Genomic DNA, 24,310 nt, shown 5'->3' with positions numbered 1-24,310 from the left:
TCCATGTCCAGTTCTAACTATTGCTTCCTGACCTGCATATAGGTTTCTCAAGAGGCAGGTCAGGTGGTCTGGTATGCCTATCTCTCTCAGAATTTTCCACTGTTTATTGTGATCCACACAGTCAAAGGCTTTGGCATAGTCAATAAAGCAGAAATAGATGTTTTTCTGGAACTCTCTTGCTGTTTCCATGATCCAGCGGATGTTGGCAATTTGATCTCTGGTTTCTCTGCCTTTTCTAAAACCAGTTTGAACATCTGGAAGTTGATGGTTCATGTATTGCTAAAGCCTGGCTTGGAGAATTTTGAGCATTACTTTACTAGTATGTGAGATGAGTGCAATTGTGTGGTAGTTTGAGCATTGTTTGGCATTGTCTTTCTTTGAGATTCCATCAGACTAAAAGGCTTCTACACAGCAAAAGGATCAATAAGCAAAATGAAAAAGCAGTCTGTGGAAATAGCTGTAATGGGAGAAAATATCTGCAAGTTACATATATTACAATAGGTTAATATCTAAAATATATAAGGAAGTCATAAGCTCAATAGCAATAAAATAATATACCAATTTTTAAAATAAGCCAAATATCTGAAAAGACATTTTTTCCAAAGTTGCTATTCAAATAGCCAATAGGTTCAGGAAAATGTGCCAAACATCATCCTTCATGAGGAAAGTGTGATTCAAAACCACAATGACATGTCAGCTCACACCTGTTAGAATGGCTAGTGTCAGAAAACCTAAGAGATATCAAGTGTTGAGGTTGTGGAGATAAACAAATTCTTATGCTATTGATGGGAATATAAATGGATATAACCATTCTGGAAAACAGTACGGCAGTTCCTTAAAAACATAAAAATAGAAACACCATATGATTCAATAAATCCATTTCTGGGTATATATCCAAAGGAAATAAAAATAGGATGTGCATTCCCATATTCATTGTATCATTATTCACAATAGCCAAGACATGGAAACAACAGCCATAAAATATGAAAATCTTCCCATTTATGATAAAATCGATGTATCTTGAGTGCATTATGCTATGTGATATAAATACTGTATGATCTCACTTCTATGTGGAATAAACAAACAAATAAACGAACAAACATATAAGCAGAGTAGTGGATTGGTGGTTGCCAGGGTGAAAATAAGGGCACAGTGGGGGAAATGGGTGAAAAACATCAAAAGGTACAAACTTCCACGTATAAGGTAAGAAATATCTGGGTACATAACTTATGGCAGAAAGTGAAGATTAACTAAAAAGCCTCTTGATGAAAGTGAAAGAGGAGAGTGAAAAAGTTGGCTTAAAGCTCAACTTTCAGAAAACGAAGATCATGGTATCTGGTCCCATCACTTCATGGGAAATAGATTGGGAAACAGTAGAAACAGTGTCAGACTTTATATTTTTGGGCTCCAAAACCACTGCAGATGGTGACTGCAGCCATTAAATTAAAAGACGCTTACTCTTTGGAAGAAAAGTTATGACCAACCTAGATAGCATGTTGAAAAGCAGAGACATTATCTTGCCAACAAAGGTCCGTCTAGTCAAGGCTTTGGTTTTTCCAGTAGTCATGTATGGATGTGAGAGTTGGACTGTGAAGAAGGCTGAGCACAGAAGAATTGATGCTTTTGAAGTGTGGTGTTGGAGAAGACTCTTGAGAGTCCCTTGGACTGCAAGGAGATCCAACCAGTCCATTCTGAAGGAGATCAGCCTTGGGATTTCTTTGGAAGGAATGATGCTAAAGCTGAAACTCCAGTACTTTGGCCACCTCATGCGAAGAGTTGACTCATTGGAAAAGACTGTGATGCTGGGTGGGATTGGGGGCAGGAGGAGAAGGGGACGACAGAGGATGATATGGCTGGATGGCATCATGGACTCGATGGACATGAGTCTGAGTGAACTCTGTGAGTTGGTGATGGGCAAGGAGGCCTGGCGTGCTGCAATTCAAGGAGTCTCAAAGAGTTGGACACGACTGAGCTAATGAACTGAACTGAACTGAACATACTGCATGGTTACTATAGCTTTATTTTATATATGAAAATTGCTGAGAGTAAATACAAAAGCTTTTCAACAAACACACACACACAAAATTGTGACCACGCACTTGTTAACTAACATCGTGATAGTCATGTTGCTATATAATATGTCAATTATATCACAGTGACAGTGGCAGTGTTAGTTGCTCAGTCATGTCTGACTCTCTGTGACTCCATGGACTGTAGCCCTCTAGGCCCCTCTATCCATGGAATTCTCTAGGCAAGAATACTGGAGTGGGTTGGCATTCCCTTCTTCAGCCAATGAGTGATAAAAAATAAAATACAGGAATGTCTAAATTCAACTATTTCATGACACATAATTTCAGTTTATTTCCTATTTTCCCCATGGCTCTCAGTCCCGGGTTGTTATCTTTAGTATTTGTGCTTGATTGATGGAAAGTTTGGTCATGGATTGTCAAGCTACAGTCAGTTTTCCTTCTATGTTTTTGTGTAGTTGAAGAGCTATGAATGGATTTTACAAGCTTACATCTTTTAACAGTTGAGAAAATGCAAAATAAGGAAGACATTTTTACCTATTATAAAATATAAATATATGATATATAAATTTTTGAATATATAGATATATAAATTTTGATCTAATATAAATTTTACAAAATTCAAATTTAGTATCCATAAAAAAGTTTTAGTGGAACAAAGTCTCATACATTTGTTTATGTACTATGTACAATTGAAACAAAGTCTCATACATTTGTTTGGTTATGTAATGCTTTTGCATTACACAGAAGAGTTGAGTTGCTCCAATAGAGATCATATGTCTTTGAAATCATAAACCAATCCATTCTAGAAAAAAGTTTGTAGATATCAGTTCTCTGTTAACTTCTATGGCATTTATTGATTTGGTCCAAATAATATTGCATCTAAATATTCGGATTTTTTTAATTTTCTGATTTCAAATTAGAGAAAGTACCCCCTTTTAAATTTTTACCTAATTGTGTCCAAGTTTATTCATTTCAGTATAGTGAAATATGCCAAACTGTTCTTTTCCTCTTTCTTGGAACTCGTAGTTGTAATTTTCTAAATAGACTAAAATTATTGTAATCATTTCCTCTTTGACCCAAGAGGTGTTTAGAAAGCTTTCATCTTTCTGGATACTTCAGATGGTTTGATTTTTTTTTTTTTTACTTTTTTATTCTTTTCTTATTAATCAGACTTATTTTGCTCTGAGTCCAGAAAATGAGGTTTGGATAATTTATCATCCTGTAAAAATAATAAATGATACTTTTTTCAAAATGAGGAATTTGAAAAGAATTTTCAGTATGCATTTTCATTAGAGCTAGATTTATATATTAAATATATGCATATAGCCTGTAATCCTTACTTAAATTTTGATTAACTCATCTCTCAAAGGTAGATGACATTATTTTAATGTTCTAAGTAAGCTTATTTTAATATCAGGAGTTTACACACATAAATCATTTAAAATTCACTCATTGTATATTTAGGAGGCCTTAAACTGTACCAGACCAAAAAAAAAAAAAAAAAAAAAAGAGAGAGAGAGAGAGAGAGTTCCTGTTCTCAAAAAGCTCTCATGATGAGAAATATTTCATTGAAATCAAAACAATGTAAAACAAGAACAGAAGAAAATTTTCAATATCAGTTCTAAAAAGGATAAGTAGAAGATGCTATAGTTTTCCTGGTAGCTCAGCTGGTAAAGAATCTGCCTGCAATGCTGGAGACCCTGGTTCTATTCCTAGGTTGGGAAGATCCCCTGGAGAAAGAATAGGCTACCCACTCCAGTATTCTTTGGCTTCCCTGGTGGCTCAGACGGTACAGAATTTTCCTGCAATGTGGGAGACCTGGGCTTGATGCCTGAGTTGGGAAGATCCACTGGAGGACGGTATGGCAACCCACTCCAGTATTCTGGCCTGGAGAATTCCATGGGGGGTTTCACTTAATTCTTCTAAGTTGGTATTAAAAAGGATAATTATAAGATACTATAGATATGAATTGGGGGGGGGGTTATTCTAAGGACATTTTTCCAATGTATTTTTATCTTAGATGTTATTTGTATTTGAATGGTTTGGTTTCCTTTTGTATGGTTCCGTATGATTTTCTACTTAGTGTGTGTGTGCTGGGGAGAAAAGTGGTAGCTTGGAGAAGCAAAAGTGTGAAGGTGTTAAGTGAGGAGAGAACAAGAAACTGTGAATGAAAGGAGATAAATAGGGTTGGAGTGAACAGAAGAGAAAAGAGTGGCATGAGGCACCCAAGGCTGGTCCTCTGTCTGAAGGACAGAGTACTGAGGATTCTGCATTACTTCCCAAGAGACAAGGAAAGATTTTAAACAAGGAATACCACGGTCCTATTTAAAACTTCTCTCATTTCAAATACATTTGTTTTCTTTAGTGGAAAGGCTGATCTGGAAATGTTGGGCAAGATTTCATAAAGTAATAAAATTCAGGATGCTAAACTCTACCACTATTTACAAAAGGGAGGTATTTGCTGTTTCTGCTTGCAAACCTGAAATCTATCAGTTTTACAGTTAATGTTATGATCTGTTTTGCTTGTTTGTGTCTATAGTGAGATTCCCCTGAATTTTCCTTGTATTTGTCTGTATCTCCAGAGTCATCATTATTTCTTTAAAAAGTATATGTATGTGGATGCACATTTTTATTTTATGTGAATAATATTGTGTTACTTATTGATTGTATTTTGCTGCTTTTAACCGCTGCCTAATACTACATAATGTCCATCCATCTCATTTGACAGCTGGTGACTGCAGCCATGAAATTAAAACACGCTTACTCCTTGGAAGAAAAGTTATGACTAACCTAGATAGCATATTCAAAAGCAGAGACATTACTTTGCCAACAAAGGTCCGTCTAGTCAAGGCTATGGTTTTTCCAGTGGTCATGTATGGATGTGAGAGTTGGACTGTGAAGAAAGCTGAACGCTGAAGGATTGATTCTTTTGAACTGTGGTGTTGGAGAAGACTCTTGAGAGTCCCTTAGACTGCAAGAAGATCCAACCAGTCCATTCTGAAGGAGATAAGCCCTGGGATTTCTTTGGAAGGAATGATGCTGAAGCTGAAACTCCAGTACTTTGGCCACCTCATGCGAAGAATTGACTCATTGGAAAAGACTCTGATGGTGGGAGGGATTTGTGGCAGGAGGAGAAGGGGACAACAGAGGATGAGATGGCTGGATGGCATCACAGACTCGATGGACATGAGTCTGAGTGAACTTAGGAAGTTGGTGATGGACAGAGAGGCCTGGCGTGCTGCGATTCATTGGGTCACAAAGAGTCGGACATGACTGAGAGACTGAACTGAACTGAACTGAACTGACTCTATAGGAATTAAACAGTATATAATTTTAGGAAGAGCTGTGAAGTAAAAATTCAGGAGAGTGTTTGGGGCATGATACAATTTATCTCTGACCAATCAATCTGAGAAATCAAGCATGTTGAATGGCTAATATGATCCTGCAAAGGAAAAGCTCATGTGGAGGTCTATAGAAAATTTCATTTCTGTGTTATGTTCTCTGTGGGTCTGATGCCATGCTTCTCTTGGAAGGCCTAAATCTGCTGTTGGCTAAAAAGGATGAGCATTTGGGAAGATCTGGACACAGAATAGAGGAGTGAGGGGGATTGCCCCCTTCCCATCTGTCTATCACAATGCCTGATCTTGGTAACCATCAGAGAATAATGGCTTCTGCCTGAGTGCTACCCCCAAAATGTCCTGCAAATTCTTCTTTGGAAAACTATCCCAAAGCCTTCCAGAGAGTGTGATTCTGGAGAAAGAACTAAACTAAGTCTACATACATCATGTGAAATGCCAGATTGGATGAAGCACAAGCTGGAATCAAGATTTCCAGAAGAAATATCAACAACCTCAGATATGCAGATGACACCACCCTTATGGCAGAAAAGAAGAGGACTAAAGAGCCTCTTGATGAAGGTGAAGGAGGAAAGTGAAAAAACTGACTTAAAACTCAATGTTAAAAATCTAAGATCGTGGCATCTGGTCCCATCTCTTCATGGCAAATAGATGGGGAAACAATGGAAAAAGTGACATTTTATTTTCTTGGTCTCCAAAACTGCTTCAGATGTTGACTGTAGCCACCAAATTAAAAAACACTTGTTCCTTGGAAGAAAAGCTATGACAAACCTAGACTGTATACTAAAAAGTAGAGACAATACTTGGCTGACAAAGGTCTGTCTAGTCAAAACTATGGTTTTTCCAGTAGTCATGTATGGATGTGAGAGTTACCCATAAAGAAGGCTGAACACTGAAGAATTGATGCTTTTTAACTGGGGTGTTGGACAAGACTCTTGAGAATTCCTTGGACAGCAAGGAGATCCAACCAGTCAACCCTAAAGGAAATCAATCCTGAATATTCATTAGGAGGAATGATGCTGAAGCTGAAGCTCCAATTATTTGGCCACCTGATGTGAAGAAATGCGTCATTTGAAAAGACCCTGATGCTGGGAAAGATTGAAGGCAGAAGGAGAAGGGGATGACAGAGGATGAGATAGTTGGATGGTATCACTGACTCAGTGCAAATGAGTTTGAGCAAGTTCTGGGTGATGGTGAAGGACACGGGAGCCTGGCAGGCTGCAGTCCATGGGGTTGCAGGGAGTTGGACACAATTGATTGACTGAACAACAGCAAAGCAGGAGGTTGACATGGGTAGCATATTGTGAGAGAACTTTAAGTAGAAAGATAAAGAAGGTAAAATGGTAAAAAATATGTGAGATTTTAGTAAAAAAGAGGGACTATCAAATATATTTTTGAGGTAAATGCAGATAAAGAAAAATATTAAGTGTTAGGATAACATAAATTATGAGTTAGTTACTTTTGGTTTGTTTTTCTGTTTCAATCAATTTTTCATTACGTTACTGATAAAACAGCAATAACTTGAATTCAGGACTATTTTTGCCTTTTTCAGACAGGTATGCTATCTGAGTGAGTTTAAGAAATGAGCCCTGAGATACTGGATTGGGCAGTGATGGAGTGTGTGTTCCTAATGCATTTGGCAATTGCTTGGAGGGAAATTACTTTGTTCTTACTCAGACAGATATCATCCTGTTCTCCCTAAATAAAATGTCTATAACCAGTCATTACTGTGTGAAGAAGAGGGATGGTCAGTATTGGATAAGAAGTATACATTGTTGAGATTTATTAAGAAGAGATCTAAGTGTTGAAGAGACACACACTGGTGCAGTTCCCCCCCCCCCCCGGTAGCTCAGCTGAATTTTGCATTCAGAGATCCAATTGGCCTTATCGTGTCTATCCAAGGATGCCACATCATTAGGAAAATGCCTACAGCTTCTAGGAGAGGAGGGTGGAAGCTTGCAAGCCGAGAACTAGAGTTTAAAAACAAAACAAAACAAAACAATGTTCTCATAGGAAATGCCACAAAAGAAAATACCCTTCAGTAAAGCTGTGTTTCTTCCCACAACCATCTGGCAGTGTTCCATATTGTGCTTTCTGAAGAATATCCTACAGGGAAGAGAGGAATGAAGTCGGTACAGCTCCTACCTGTTAATTTTTTTTAAGTAATTTTATTATAATATTTATTTATTTTTGCCTGTGCTGGGTCTTCATTGCTACTCAGGCTTTTCTCTAGTTACAGCAAGTAGGGGCTACTCTCTAGCCTCAGTGCATGGACTCCTCCTTACAGTGGCTTCTCTTGTGGAACAGGCTCTAGGGTGTGCACGGCTCAGTAGTTGCAGAATATGGACTCAGTAGTTGAGGTTCCTAGACTCTAGAGCACAGGCTCAATACTTGTGGCACAAAGGCTTAATTGCTCCTTGGCATGTGAGACTCTTCACAGACTAGGGATCAAACTCATGTCTTTTGTATTGGCAGGTGGATATTTTATCACTGAGACACCAGGGAAGCCCATCTACCTGTGAATGTTAGGGAAACACATAATTTAAGCCATAAGTTTTTCACCAGAGACTTCTCTCCTTCTACAGAAAAAGAATCCATATTTGACAGCTGGATATGTGTCTGCCTGAAGAGTCTATATTATCCAGTCTCCCTTAGGGCTGGATGTGGCCATGCAATCAAGTTCTGCTAAGAAAATGAAAACAGAAGTGGTGAGGGTAATTTTCAGTATTTGCCTCCAAAGGAAGATAGCTCACTCTTTTCCCTTTGCATTTCACTTTCTGGTTAGGTGCAAATGCAGGTTATCCTCAACCAAAAGATTATATTAGGAAAGGATGCCAATCATACAGATAACCTTAAATTTAAAAGAATCTGGATTCTTGTGGTAAGGGCCACAAATACATTCCCACTGCTCCCATCAAAAGTTGAAATCTATTCTACATTTCCTTGAATGTAGGATTTTTCTAGTTTCAAGGAAACTGGAAAAGGTCAGTTTTCATTGCAATCCCAAAGAAAGGCAATGCCAAAGAATGTCAAACTACCTCACAATTGCACTCATCTCACATGCTAGTAAAGTAATGCTCAAAATTCTCCAAGCCAGGCTTCAGTAATACATGAACTGTGAACTTCCTGATGTTCAAGCTGGTTTAGAAAAGGCAGAGGAACCAGAGATTAAATTGCCAACATCTGCTGGATCATAGCAAAAGCAAGAGAGTTCCAGAAAAACATCTATTTCTGCTTTATTGACTATGTCAAAGCCTTTGACTGTGTGAATCACAATAAACTGTGGAAAATTCTGAAAGAGATGGGAATAACAGACCACCTGACCTGCCTCTTGAGAAATCTGTATGCAGGTCAGGAAGCAACAGTTAGAACTGGATATGGAACAACAGACTGGTTCCAAATAGGAAAAGGAGTATGACATCAAGGCTGTATATTGTCACCCTGCATATTTAACTTCTATGCAGAGTACATCATGAGGAACGCTGGTCTGGAAGAAGCACAAGCTGGAATCAAGATTGCAGGGAGAAATATCAATAACCTCAGATATGCAGATGACACTACCCTTATGGCAGAAAGTGAAGAGGAACTAAAAAGCCTCCTGATGAAAGTGAAAGAGGAGAGTGAAAATGTTGGTTTAAAGCTCAACGTTCAGAAAACGAAGATCATGGCCTCTAGTCCCATCACTTCATGGGAAATAGATGGGAAAACAGTGGAAACAGTGTCAGATTTTATTTTGGGGGGGGCTCCAAAAATCACTGCAGATGGTGATTGCAGCCAGGAAATGAAAAGACACTCCTTGGAAGGAAAGTTATGACCAACCTTGATAGCATATTAAAAAGCAGAAAAATTACTTTGTCAATAAAGGTCCATTTAGTCAAGGCTATGGTTTTTCCAGTGGTCATGTATGGATGTGAAAGTTGGACTGTGAAGAAAGCTGAGCACTGAAGTATTAATGGTTTTGAACTGTGGTGTTGGAGAAGACTCTTGAAAGTCCCTTGGACTGCAAGGAGATCCAACCAGTCCATTCTAAAGGGTATCAGTCCTGGGTGTTCTTCGGAAGGAATGATGCTAAAGCTGAAGCTCTAATACTTTGTCCACCTCATGCAAAGAGTGACTTATTGGAAAAGACTCTGATGCTGGGAGGGATTGAGGGCAGGATGAGAAGGGGAGAAAAGAGGATGAAATGGCTGGATGGCATCATCGACTCGATGGACATGAGTCTGGGTGAACTCTGTGAGTTGGTGATGTACAGGGAGGCCTGGAATGCTGCAGTTAGTTAATGGGGTCTCAAAGAGTCGAACACAACTGAGTGACTGAACTGTACTGAACTGAATGTAGGATGGCTCCATAGTTGGCCATAAGCGAGACACTGTGCTAGAAGTGACCCTATGATTTCTAATATCAACTTCTAAAAGAATCACCTTTCAGCTTTTGCACTTTTGTGACATTCCCTTTTGGAAATCATTTGTGTAATACATCTTATGACTCAGACACACCATTCTTTTGCACAAGAGTGTTAGTTGCTCAGTTTTGTTTAACTCTTTGCAACCCCTTGGAGTGTAGCCCACTAGGCTCCTTTTCCACAGGATTGCTCAGTCAAGAATACTGGAGTGGGTTGTCACTTCCTTCTCCAGGGGATCTTCTTGATCCAGGGATGGAATCCATATCTCTTGCATCTCCTGCATTTGCAGGTTGATTTTTTACTGCTGAGTGACCAGCGAAGAGAGCCCTAAAGAACTGTGCTAGAGGCTCCATGGACACACAAAAAAAATGCTTGACTAACTCCTAGCTGTTTGTGAGCTACTCCAGGTGAAACACAAAACATGAGTGAGCAAGAATACTGGGACCTTCTATCCCTGGCATACACCACGAAAAACAGAAGACCAGATTAAAGAACTATGATGAATTATGATAAATAATAAAATGGTTGTTGGTTTAATTTCATAAAGGAATATTGGCATAGTTTATTATGGAGTATAAACTATTGGAACACTTTTTCTCCTTCTTCTTCTTCTTCTTCTTCTTTTTTTTTTTTTTTTAGTATTCCCACCTACATTTCACCCAGTGGCCACTGGGGCCTGATACTATAAGGACAGACACTATGGAGCAGGATTTTTACCTCCTTCCTATCCTCATTCCTTCTCTACTGGTTGGGAAATACCATATTTTGAACCTTAATAGAAGCCCAGTAAGAGAATTGGCTCTAGAGCATTTGCCTTGATATTCTTCTTCTTTTTTTAATTGAAATGACTTTGGTTTAATGAAGTAGCTATTATATAAGATTCATGTGTACACCAATATATTTCTACTTCTCTGTACATTACAGTATCCTCACCACCAAATTACTTTTAATTCTATCATCTGATATAACCACACAGCTTTCTCTGAAAACCACTCAGAGAAGCTCTGCCTGAACCATGAAGTATTAGGTAGGAAGTTAGGCATGAGCAAGGAGAGGTGGCCTAGCAGAAAAAGATTCAAGCTAATCTCTAAACCCCAGCCCAGACACATTCCAATGTGGCCCAGGGGAGCTCATAGACCTGCATCAAACTAAGCATAGGGACTTCTCCAACTCTGGCACAGGCACCCTTGCACAGCTGTGTCCTCAAGTGACCTTAGGAAGCCAGGAGCCCATTAAAGATTCATAAATATTCTATACATACATACATATGATTATAACAGAATTAAGGGAAAGACGTCCAATAGAGGCTGTTGTTACGTAACTTGTAACTATCAATCAAAACCATCAGTCCACACCCACCTAGATGAATATGTAAAAGCCCTGTCTTGAAAAAACCCAGTACCTCACCATTCTGGGGCCACTGCCTCTCTTGGCTTGGCCCACCTCTCCCTTGAGGTGTTCTTTCTGTTATTAATAAACTTGCTTTTGCCACAAATAAAACCTCAGATTCTTCTTTGTGTCCTTACCAAGACCTGAGAGGCCTACAAGGGAGCGTCCTCTTCAGCACTCCCCAAATCTGGTAACAGAAGCTTGAGTATCATGGTTTAAGCCATTGACTTGACGAGACCTGTTTACAAATGATGATTGCAAATCTTTTATTTCTCCCTCTTGACCTCGGATCTCAGGTCTCTTACTCTAAACTAACTTTTATTGATTCAAAAATCTATATAACTTATGTTCCAATTCAGCTATATGACAACCAATGATTTTTTTTAAAGCATGAATGATTTTACTGTTGAACTGTGAAGCTTATAATTTTTAATTTAATTTGAACACATTTTAAAGATTGTACTGGGAATTTTAAATAGATGTTTTTACTGTTAATGACATCACAGGTTTTATTGACTATACTGCTGCTGCTGCTAAGTCACATCAGTTGTGTCCGACTCTGTGCAACCCCACAGATGGTGGCCCACCAGGCTCCCGTCCCTGAGATTCTCCAGGCAAGAATACTGGAATGGGTTGTCATTTCCTTCTCCAGTGCATGAAGGTGAAAAGTGAAAGTGAAATTGCTTAGTCGTGTCTGACTCTTCATGATCCTATGGACTGTAGTCTACCAGGCTCCTCCATCCATGAGATTTCCCAGGCAAGAGTTCTGGAGTGGGTTGCCATTGCCTTCTCCTTATTGACTATATTCCAGTCTATTTAATTGCTGAAAAGCAAATATGTTGAACTTGTTAAGATTTTCAGTTCTGACATGTGCTGTACAAATGGCCAAATACTTCACTGTGCTATCTAGCATTTTATATATCTCAAAGCTTAACATTACTACTTATTTTATCTTAATATATTAAATGAATGAAATTCCCACAATATTATTATTGCTATGGCAGATTTTAGTTTTTCTTTGGTAATGCATTCTTTTTTCCCATATTATAAATTTATTATTGTGCTCCTATGAGTTTTCTGGTGTCTCAATAATTCTACCCCATCATAAATGCATTATTTCCGTTCTTGGAACTTTTCTATCCACCCTATGGAGAAGCAAGAATATTAAGGCATCAATAGTGATTCCATCCTTGGTGCTAAAGAAGGTATGATACATCATATAAAGAGAAAAAGAAATATATGTTAACGCTCAACTTTCACAGTGAAATGCAACCAAACTCTTGAAGGAAAGAATGAGCACATGTGCATGCTGTCATGGCCAACTCTTTGTGACCCCATGGACTATTGCCTGCCAGGCTCCTCTGTCCACGGAACTTTTCCAGCAAGAATACTGGAGTGGGTTACTATTTCCTGCTCCTAGGGATCTTCTCAAACCAGGGATCAAACTCATGTCTCCTGAGTCTCCTGCATTGGCAGGCAGATACTTTGCCACTTGAACCACCTGGGAAGCCCTCAGAGAAAGAATATCTACACTTAAAAATGGAATTCATAATATAATATTCAATGGCCCCAAACCTTTGAAAGATCAGCCCCTGAGACTCTAAATGTCCTCTTACTTCTTCTCTGAAACAAACAAAAAAAGAAAACCCTTCCAAAACACTTATTCAAATGAAGTTTAAGATTCTGATGTTTTGTGAAATATTTATTATGTAACATCACTGAGTACTTTTCTTTTGTGTAGACATAAAAGTATAGCATTTAAAAGTTGTCAGAGACTATATATACTGTCTTGTTCAAAGCACTTTCTTTATAAGGAAAAATACATGTGTAGCCTGATGCAAACAGTGGTCTTTTCTGTTAACACACATACACATGCACACGTGTGCACACACACAGATCTTCTACTTAACCTCTACAAAACTCCAGATTCTAATTAGCTAATCTTTGAAATGTTTTATAGCAGTGAATTGTCTTATAACTGTATCTTCTTTGCATCATATTTGTTATAGCATATTCACATACATAACTTCTTGAATAATTCTCCCAAATCCTCTTTTTGTTATATCATTTTCTACTCTCAAATGAAGTTTCTGGTACCAAGATGATCAAGGTCATAAGTTCTAACATTAAAGATGATGTAATAACTATTCCTGTTTTGAAATATTTTGGTTCCATTAATTTGAAAAGAAAGTTTCTGATCCAGAATGGTCAAAATGCCTTGTTATACACACCATTTTAAAACTTTTTAAATACCTTCAAAGATCTGAGTTATCTTCATCTTTATTTATAAATATACCTAATATGTATAGGGTGAAGGATGAGAGTGTAAAAAACAGCTGAAAACTCAATTATTAAAAAAAAAAAATCCAAGATCATGGCACCCAGTCCCGTAAATTCACGGCAAATAGAAGAGGAAAATGTGGAAGCAGTGACTAATTTCCTCTTCTTGGGTGCTAAAATCACTCTGGATGGTGACTGCAGCCATGAAATTAGAAGAGGATTCCTTCTTATCAGGAAAGCTATGACAGACCTAGACAGCATGTTAAAAAGCAAGCTCAAGGGAAGTTGTGATGCTCACTGTTCTTGTATGAGTCTATATTGTGAAGAAGCACTGTGGGAAGAATCTATTAGTAGCCATCATGTCTTAGGTCCTCTGGATGACCTACTGCAGGAGAAACAGATTTTACAAATAAAATTTTCCATATATACTCTCAAAAAGTTTTTAGAATACATTCAGTAAGGTTGAATAATTTGATATCAGTGGGTGTATCCATATACTAATAATAATGAGAAACAAAAAATAAGAAAATCCCATTTATAATTGCATCAAAAAGAGTAAAACATCTAGCAACAAACTTAACTAAGGATATAAAAGACCAATAGTCAGAAAATTAGAAAGCACTGATAAAGAAACCAGATAAAACACAAATAAACAGAAACATATTCCATGCTCAAGCACTGGAACAATGAATAATTAGGATGTCCACTCCAACCAAAGCCATCAGCAAATGCACTGACTACAATCACAACATAATATACAGTGGAATTTTTCATAGAAATAGAAATATTCCTAATATTAGCTAGCAACAAACTAAGGACCTTGAATAGACAAAAAACTCTGAGAAAGAAAAACACACCTAGAGGCATTTTCCTCTTTGACTTCAAACTACATCATGGAGCTGTAGTAACCACAGCAGTGAGGAACTGGCACAAACATAGACACACAGACTACAGGAACAGAATAGCCCAGGAATTAACCCACATGTATGTGGCAAGTTAGTTCATGAAAATCAAGCCAAAAAAATGCAAAGAAGAAAGGACAGTCCTCTCAAGAAACAGTGACAGGAAAACTGTTGACAGGCCACCCTACACTAAAGAACATCACTGGTCATCCTCTAAATCATACAAAAATCTAACTAAAACCCCACAATTTTCCACATGGAGCTCTTTCCCTCCTGAGTCTTCTGAGATGGACCTCCAGTCAGCACTCAGTTGGACACAGGAAACATTTACTTTGTCCTCATTTTTCCGTCTTGCAGCACCTCACTGGTGGTGGGTACTAAGGCAGCCATGCTCCTCTCAGCATGGACCCAGCCCCATTATCCAGAAGCCTGAGCCCTGATGGTCCTGAGGAGACAAAGCTCCTGCCAGCTGGTCACAGAGCCAAGTCTGAAGTCAAAACATGCCTGTGCCTGCTAGTCAGAGGAGGGTTTGGCACCCACTGTGGGCCACCAGAGAAGAGCAGGCAGCACCACGCTCGCAAATGCCAGAGGTCTCATCCAGAACACAGCTCTGCTGTGTACACTAAGACTGGAAGCCCAAACTGAAATGAAGCTGAATATCTCCATGAACCTTCTCAAAACATGGCTAAGAAACAATTAAAGACTATATGGAATTCAGCAATAAAAGGAACATTTTTGAGTCAGTTTTAATGAAGTGGATGAAACTAGAGCCTTTTAAACAGTGAAGTAAGTAAAAAAGAGAAAAACAAATATCGTTTTTTAAAGCATATATATGGAATCAAGAGGGATGGTACTGACGAATCTGTTCACATAGCAATGGAGATGCAGAAATAGAGAACAGATTAAGGGACAAGGGTGGGGAACAAGAAGGAGAGGGTGAGATGAATGGAGAGAGAAGCGTGAATGCATATGCTCCAAAATATGTAAATAGACAGCTAATGGGAATTTGCTGCATGATTCAGGGAACTCAAACTGGGGCTCTGTAATAGCCTAGAGAGGTGGGAATGGGTAGGAGGTGGGAAGGAGATTCAAGAGGGCGGGGACATAGGTACACCTATGGTTACTCCATGTTGATGTATGACAAATCAAACCAATATTGTAAAGCAATCATCAATCAATTAAAAATAAGTAACTGTTTAAAAAAACAAAACAAAAAAAGCAAAGATATCACCTTGCCACCAAAGCTTCATATAGTCAAGGCTATGGTCTTTCCAGCAGTCATGTACGGATGTGACAGCTGGACAATAAAGAAGGCAGAGCACCAAAGAATTGATGTTTTTGAAATGCGGTGCTGGAGAAGACTCTTGTGAATCCCTTGGAAAGCAAGGAGATCAAATCAGTCAGTTTTAAAGTCAACCCTGAATACTCTTCAGAAAGACTGATGCTGTAGCTTAAGCTCAAATAATTGGTCACCTGATGTGATTAGCTGACTCATTAAAAAAGTCCCTGATTCTGGGAAACATTGAAGGCAAAAGAAGAGGGTGACAGAGGATGAGATGTTTGGATGGCATCACTGATTCATTGGAGATGAACTTGGCCAAACCCCAGGAAATGATGAGGTACAGAGAAGCCTGGGACAACTTGGTGACTGAAAAACAAGAAAAATATGTTGATTAGAAAATAATACTTTCTATATACCAACGCAAATGCCCAGCGCCCTATGAGATTCAATTAATGATGAACACTTCATAAAACTCCCTTGCTCATAACGCCCTTGATTTTCCCTTCTTTCAACATTTAGAGCTTTTATTACTTGTAGTCACTTGGAATTTACTCCATACTGCCTGGATCTGTTATATTTTCTCATTATTTAAGCTTATGTCCTCAACTAGACTTCAAACTTTTTGTTTTGGATGAGGTATCACTAAGCCACATCAGTCTTTAGTTTCTATCACAGAGTCTAGATAAGTTTTCATAAGCACTGTTAAATAAGTTCGTAAAAAATAAAGTTTAAGTAAAAACAAAACCAAACAGAATAACAGATGAACAATCAATCTGAGTGCAAACAAGTTTGAATTAAAAACACTGGCATATTTATTGAGCACATACTATGAATTGAATTTTTTGCCTAGTACTTTACACATACTTTCTCATTAAGCTAATTAAACACAGTCTGGCTTGAAATAAACATTCTGCATTTAAAACAGCTTTGAACATAAATAAATTTAGAATTTATGAAATGAACTCCAAATTCTCAGATACTTTACCTTATTTATATGAAGATAGTTTCTTAAACAAGAGCATCTTTAAGGAGATGTCAGAGATTGTACCAAAAAAGGGAACCACAAAGAAAGATAGATACCCAAGTGCACAACAATTAGGCTTCTCAGATTATGATGTCAGGCATGCAAATCTTCTCCTTAAATTCCATTTGCTGGTTGTGGTCTAAGCATCAAGTGAAAATTGAATTTCTGTTTAATCTGTTTCTCTCCCAGAGCCTAAATCTAAATCCTGCCAAGAAGCAATCATTTGCAAGTAATGTCCCCCTCATCTTCCTTGTTTCTTGGCTTCCGTGTCTCCTGATCATATTCTTAAAACTTATTTTGATGTAACTTTATGTCATGCTATGTGCTTCCTTTAAATCCACTTTGGTTCCCCAATAGTCAGCACTTCTAAATCCTCAGGAAATACATTTTCCTAAAACAGCATAATAGCAAACATTTACTAACCCTTCTGTGAGTTCCTCAGGACTATATATTCATTATAATGGTGTAAGCGAACTCCTGTATCTCGTGTCCATACATACCCCACCAAAATATTGATGTGCTGATTAACACATAATACAAATGCTTTGTGTTCCAAATAGCCTTCAGAGGAAAGAATGTGCATTTGGATTTATTGCTCAACATTGTGTAAGATGAAAGGGGCATATGTGTATAATTAAAAAGCTGTAAATGTCACTGACTCCATGGTCAGGAGGCTGGCTTTAGAAACTTCAGGCAATTGTGCATTTTATGACCTTGTCTACCTGCCAAAATAGAGAGGATTCAAAGTAAAACTGCTGAGCTGGAAACAGAGAAACAAATTTCAGGCAAGGTGATTTCTCTCTGGCATAGAAAGATCAATGCATGGCAATTTTAGGGGTGTGGAATGGCCACTATTCCAATTTTGTCTATCCTTCTGTTGATGTACTAGTTTCAGAGAAGACTTTCAATTAAGGAGAGTAAAACTAAGGTCTGGGTCCTTTTGGCAGTGATCTATCTTTGTGTAGTAACCCAGAGTGCAAGATAGGAACCGTTCTGTATTCAGAATGGTTCAGATTTCAGCTCCATCATTTCCCAGTTGTGTAAAATTAGGAACATACTTAAATTATCTGTACCTCATCTTCCTCATGTATAAACTAGAGCTGATAATGGCATTTACCTCCTAGGATTGTTGTAAGGATCAAATGAGTTAATGTATGTAAAGGGCTTAAAAAATTGCCAAGCATATAGTAAACCCTTATGTGTTACTTATTATTATTCACTGTAGACTCAGTCTATCCTGACAATTTTTGTTCTCAGATATTCAGATTCAGCTATTGCTCCCTTTCCTCAAGGAAACTTTCTCTAATGACCTTCTGCACAGGAAAGGAAGAAAACCAAGTAAATAATTAGCACTTTTCATCACCATAAGGGACAGGTCCTTATATTAGGTCAATAATATATATTTTTCCAAAGTAATTATTATAATATTCCCTTACATATAGATGACACTTTTCAGGTGAGGAAACTGAGGTTTGGAGAGGGAGAATTGGTTGTATAAGATTTCACAGCCAGTATGTAGCAGAACCCATCATTTATGGCAAGTATATTTAAATGCAATGATCAAACATTTCTAAAATGGCATGGTAGGTTTTCTGTTCCCCTCAAAAATCACATGTAATTCAACCTATAATAGGTAAAATATTTTTATAAAATTGACTTGGTTGATTTTTGCAGGAAATCTAAGTGATACATAGTAAAACTATGTCACTTTGCAAATAATGAATGTAAGGTTAATTGAGAAAGCAAGTTTACTCACCTTCTACAGAAAGTACCTGGAGAAAAAAATGCAAAAATAGGTTATCTTAATACTTACCTGATATATTCTACCCAAGTGATTTATCATGGCAGGCAACATTCAAGTACAAATATTTCTGGAAGAATGTGCACCCAGTTCAGTTCAATCGCTCAGTCATATCCGACTCTTTGTGATCCCATGAATTGCAGCACGCCAGGCCTCCCTGTCCATCACCAACTCCCGGAGTTCACCCAAACTCATGTCCATTGAGTTGGTGATGCCATCCAGCCATCTCATCCTCTGTTGTCCCCTTCTCCTCCTGCCCCCAATCCCTCCCAGCATCAGAGTCTTTGCATGAGGTGGCCAAAGTACTGGAGTTTCAGCTTTAGCATCATTCCTTCCAAAGAACACCAAGGACAGATCTCCTTTAGAATGGACTGGTTGGATCTCCTTGCAGTCAAGGGACTCTCAAGTGCAGTCCAAGGGACTCTCCAACAGCACAGTTCAAAAGCATCAATTCTTCTGCACTCAGCTTTCTTCACAGTCCAACTCTCACATCCATACATGACCACAGGAAAAACCATAGCCTTGACTAGATGAACCTTAGTTGGTAAAGTAATGTCTGATTTTGAATATGCTATCTAGGTTGGTCATAACTTTCCTTCCAAGGAGTAAGCATCTTTTTCATGGCTGAAATCACCAGCTGCAGTGATTTTGGAGCCCAAAAAAATAAAGTCTGACACTGTTTCCACTGTTTCCCCATCTATTTCCCATGAAGTGATGGGACCAGATGCCATGATCTTCGTTTTCTCAATGTTGAGCTTTAAGCCAATGTTTTCACTCTCCTCTTTCACTTTCATCAAGAGCTTTTTTAGTTCCTCTTCACTTTCTGCCATAAAGGTGGTGTCATCTGCATATCCGAGGTGACTGATATTTCTCCCGGCAATCTTGATTCCAGCTTGTGCTTCTTCCAGCCCAGCGTTTCTGATGATGTACTCTGCATAGAAGTTAAATAAGCAGGGTGACAATATATAGCCTTGACGTGCTCATTTTCCTATTTGGAACCAGTCTGTTGGTCCATATCCAGTTCTAATTGTTGCTTCCTGACCTGCATATAGGTTTCTCAAGAGGCAGGTCAGGTCAAAGGCTTTGGCATAGTCAGTAAAGCAGAAATAGATGTTTTTCTGGAACTCTCTTGCTTTTGCTATGATCCAGTGGATGTTGGCAATTTGATCTCTGGTTCCTCTGCCTTTTCTAAAACCATCTTGAACATCTGGAAGTTCACAGTTCATGTATTGCTGAAGCCTGGCTTGGAGAATTTTGAGCACTACTTTACTTGCGTGTGAGATGTGTGCAATTGTGCATGTGAGATGAGTGCAAATGTGCATTAGTGAGTAGCTAATGGTCATGATATAAAAATCCAATAAATTTTCAAGCAGAAATCAGTGGGGTCTAGTGTGTGAGAGAGAGGATCCTGGAACCACATCTAATAGGTCACACAGTCTACTTCTTATCTCACCCTTGTGTTCACCAGCCTTATGTGCCATGTTTAAGATAACACTACACTGTACTAGACAAAATATAGAGCTAAAAGAACTAGAAATTCCTAGTCAACTATGAAATTCTAGTTGGAGAACTGCAAAATAGTGGGGCATAGGTGGTATTTTTCCTTCCTTTTGTTTCATGTTTTAAAGTTTTCCACTTGCATCTCTAAATATGATGACAGAATTTTTTTTTCCTATTACACAGTTGAGGGACTCATGAGAAGTGCCAATGGTTCATTTTTCCAAAAGAAATAACTTGTTTTGCTTATGTTTTGATGATATAATCAAACAGAGGCAGTATTTTGTGGAAGATATTTAAAAGACAGCTTTAATGAAGGAACACTTCTATGAAATAAATGCAATATCCACAGAGAAGCTAGACCTGTGGTAGTGAAAGAATTCAAAAATTTTGGAAATTTATTGGAAATCTGTTTCATTCCAACTAACACTGTTGGCTAATTCACCTATCAGAATAAGGGAATATGGAAATTAATTTGTATCTGATTTATGTTGATGAGAATAAATACCAGGAATGATGAAAGATTATTATGCCAGTGTTATGGACTGAATATTCATGCCCCCTCCCAAGTTCATATGTTTAAACCCAAATCTCCATTCCCAATTTAATGGTATTGGAGGTGGGGCCCTTTGGAGGTAATTAAGTTGTGAAGGAGGCTCCCTCACAAATGGAATTGGTGCCGTTATGAGAAGAAACAGGAGTTTCCACCCCTGACCACATGAGGACACTAGAGAAGACAGACATGTGCAAACCAAGAAACAGGCTCTTAACAGACAGTGGGTTGGCTAGACTTGATCTTGGACTTTCCAGGTTCTTGAACTATGAGGAAAAGTTTCTGTGGTTTAAACCACCTAGTCTATGGAAGTTTGTTATGGCAACCTGAACGGAATAAGACAGCCACTTTGAAGTTCTCAGTACCAAAATACAGACAAAAAATTGCAATAAAAATAAGCAGAGGTAATTAAGTCATAATTCACCTGTGCTTTATTATAAAGACTTAAAACCATAAATAAATAGATAATCTTATGACTATCATCATGCTCACTATCTGTTTATTGAACATCTAGTTTGTACAAAAGATTTTTTAAATATTTGCATAAGCAAAACACTAAAAATATGGTGGCTCAGTGGTAAAGAATCTGTCTGCAATGCAGGAGATGTGAATTCAACTCCTAGGTTGGGAAGATCCCCTGGAGAAGGAAATGGCAACTCAGTCTGGTATTCCTGCCTGGGAAGTCCCATAGACAGAGGAGCCTGGTAGGCTACAGTCCATCGGCTCATGCATCATGAGAGTTGGACATGATGTAGTGACTAAACCATCACCACCACCAAAAATCTGTATAATCATTTGTAGGTTAGGAATATAAAATTTACAAAGATCGTGGAGATTGTCCAAGTTTATATACATCAGAGCAGGGGACTGAACCCAGATCCATATCAAAGGCCCTGATATTTGTACTGTAACAGTAAATGAGATTTCCATGTGGAAGATCAACTAAAGGATAGTAAAGGCACTGAAGAAAGAAATCTGAGCCATATAGTAACAAATTATCCCAGGAAAAATTGGCCAAAGCACACATAAAATGCACAGGTATCCCTGAAAATTATGAGAGGAATTTTATTCATGGAATGAGGTATAGATAAAGAGTGCCAGTCCCTGGATTAAAACCAAAAAAAGAATGACGGAAGTTATAAAATATTAAAACCATAAGTCATATAAGTTTAATTTGGCTGTTTTTATTTCTTAGTTCTGATTAATATAAAATGAGAGCTACAGGTCTGTTTGGAAAAATTTTTCAACAATGAAGCATAAATAAAATTGGAAGGCAGTATGATTGAACTCAAACCTGCTTTAATCTTCCCTTACAAAAATGCACTGAAAAGCTCAATAGGATAGAAAAATATGATAAATAGTGCATTTAAATTCAAGATAATTGGAATATTATAGAAAATTCCAACTTGATTTTAGTACACAAGTTCAGACAAAAGTTAACCAGATTGCAAAATGAATTTGAAGATGGAAAGCTGAAAATACTGTTTCTGTTTGTAAGTGATGGGAGAAAAAGTCAAATATGACAACATATTTTATTTATATGCTTATATAAATAGAAAACAGTCAAAAACAGGGTATTTATTTTGCAGAAGAGACGATAAAGTGGGGGAAAATAATAATTTCTCACACATACCTGAAGGACAGTTGTATGGAAAACACAATGCATTTAATGATTTTCTCAGATAGGAGAAAAATAAAGGAAAAGAGATGGAATTTTTAGGAAAGAATAGTTTGCAAAGGCTTTACTCATGAGAAAAGCTGGAAACATTTGCACAGTGAAATGACTATTTCTTATAAAATGAGACTATGTGTTTGGTGTGGACTTACTCATTTTTTAAATTTTCTATACCTACAAGCTTTCTTTTTCCTCTATAGACAAAATTTGAGGATCATTGATATTTGGAAACAAAAAAATCATAAAAGGCATTTAGTTAGTCATTTGATGCTGTGCATCATTCAGGGAAGGGAGAACTAGAAAAATCAGGAGAACGTTATTTCTAGGTGAAACAAATTGCATGTGTAAAGGCCCTCGTGTTCACAGGGATTTGACTTGTTTAAGGACTAGCCTGACAGCATGTGCTGACTAAGGGAAAGGGTGAAACAATGGGGAGAGGAGGTCATAGACTGCTAAGCCATGATGGGAAGCATTGGCTTTCACTTTGACTGATATATGAAGTCATTTATATAATTGGAAAGAGAAGTGGCTTGAATCAAGTGATATTTCCCCTAGCTTTCCTGAAGTATAATTGATTAATTAAAATTGTATGTTTAAGGTATACAACTTGTTATTTTTATATACATATATACGTACTTTGTGAAACAGCATGATCAGTCCACTCAGGTTGCTATATTTAGAGTGAAGTGAACTGAAAGTCATTCAGTTGTGCTTGACTCTTTGTGACCCTATGGCTTGTACAGTCCATAGAATTCTCCAGGCCGGAATACTGGAGTGGATAGCTGTTCCCTTCTCCAAGGGATCTTCCCAATGCAGGAATTGAATCCAGGTGCCCAGCATTGAGGGTGGATTCTTTACCAGCTGAGACAGCAGGGAAGCTCAAGAATACAGGAGTGGGTAGCCTATCCCTTCTCCAGTGGATCTTTCTGACCCAGGAATTGAATAGCGGTCTCCTGCATTGAAGGTGGATTTTTCACCAGCTTAGCTACCAAGGAAAGAAACTAAAAGCAAAAAGTTCATTTAGTAGACTGCCACATTTTTCTGAGTGAAAGAGTGTGATTACTTGGACTGGGAAAACAGCCTTGGGTGTATGATAATTGGATCCACTGTGAATATTTCACTAACAACCAATAAGATTTACTAAAAAAAAAAAAAAAAAAAGGATGAAAGCCATTAGGTAAATAGAAGGACAAAAGAACAAAAGATGACTGTAAGATTTAAGCAATGGTTTAAACAATGGAAAACTTGGAGGGACAGAAAAAAAAAATTACAGAGGAAACAGGCTTGAGAGAGTCAAACAAAGCATGATAAGTTAAGAGCTAACAGTGAGGATTAAATTAGAGAGACTTCTTAAAAGTACAGGTAATTTTGGCAATTAATTTGATTTATGAATTCAAAAAGGTCTGTGAAGGAAGGGTATGCCATTTGAGAACTATTGGAGGGTATACTACTTTTAAATCAATTTAGCAGATGAAATCACATGGGAGTGAGCAGAAATAGGGAAGAGATTTAAAGACAGAGCGCTGGCTATGCCAGAATATAGAGCTTGGAAGATAAGCAAAGTGAGTAATAATTGTGAAAGTAGGATAATCAGGAGAGTGCCATGTCCTTAAGAAGCTATCTGAAAACAACATTTCAGGGAAGTGAGAGTGATCACTGCTGTTAAGTCAAACCAGATGAAGACTGAGAATTGACGAGTGGACATGGAAACAGAGTTGTCAGGGGTGATCTTGTCAAAGTACACTTTAGTAGAGTGATTAAAGCAACAGTATTATTGGGGAAGGTTTAAAAGAGAATCTAACATATGGAGTCAGTGGGGATGGACAGATAATTAGGTGCAAATTGTTTTGCTAAAACGAAGAGAGTTGGGATAGTAAATAGAAAGGGATGTGGGGCTAAACAAACTCTTGTTTGTTTTCTTATTATTTCATTCTTTGTATTAAATATTTATTTGGGATGGTGAAATTACACAAAGTTTGCATGCTGATGGGTGTGATTCAGTGGAAAAGAAAAAGGGTAAGTTGGACCAATGTCCTCGTTAGGTGACTGGGCAGGGAGTGTCGTGAACCTGTGGAAAGGTTTTTTCCAATGAGTCAGCTCTTCTCATCAGGTGGCTAAA

Source organism: Oryx dammah, unplaced genomic scaffold (genome assembly GCF_014754425.2).
Source record: "Oryx dammah isolate SB20612 unplaced genomic scaffold, SCBI_Odam_1.1 HiC_scaffold_11203, whole genome shotgun sequence".
Classification (NCBI taxonomy): Eukaryota; Metazoa; Chordata; class Mammalia; order Artiodactyla; family Bovidae; genus Oryx; species Oryx dammah.
Note: the sequence above shows the minus strand (reverse complement) of the source record.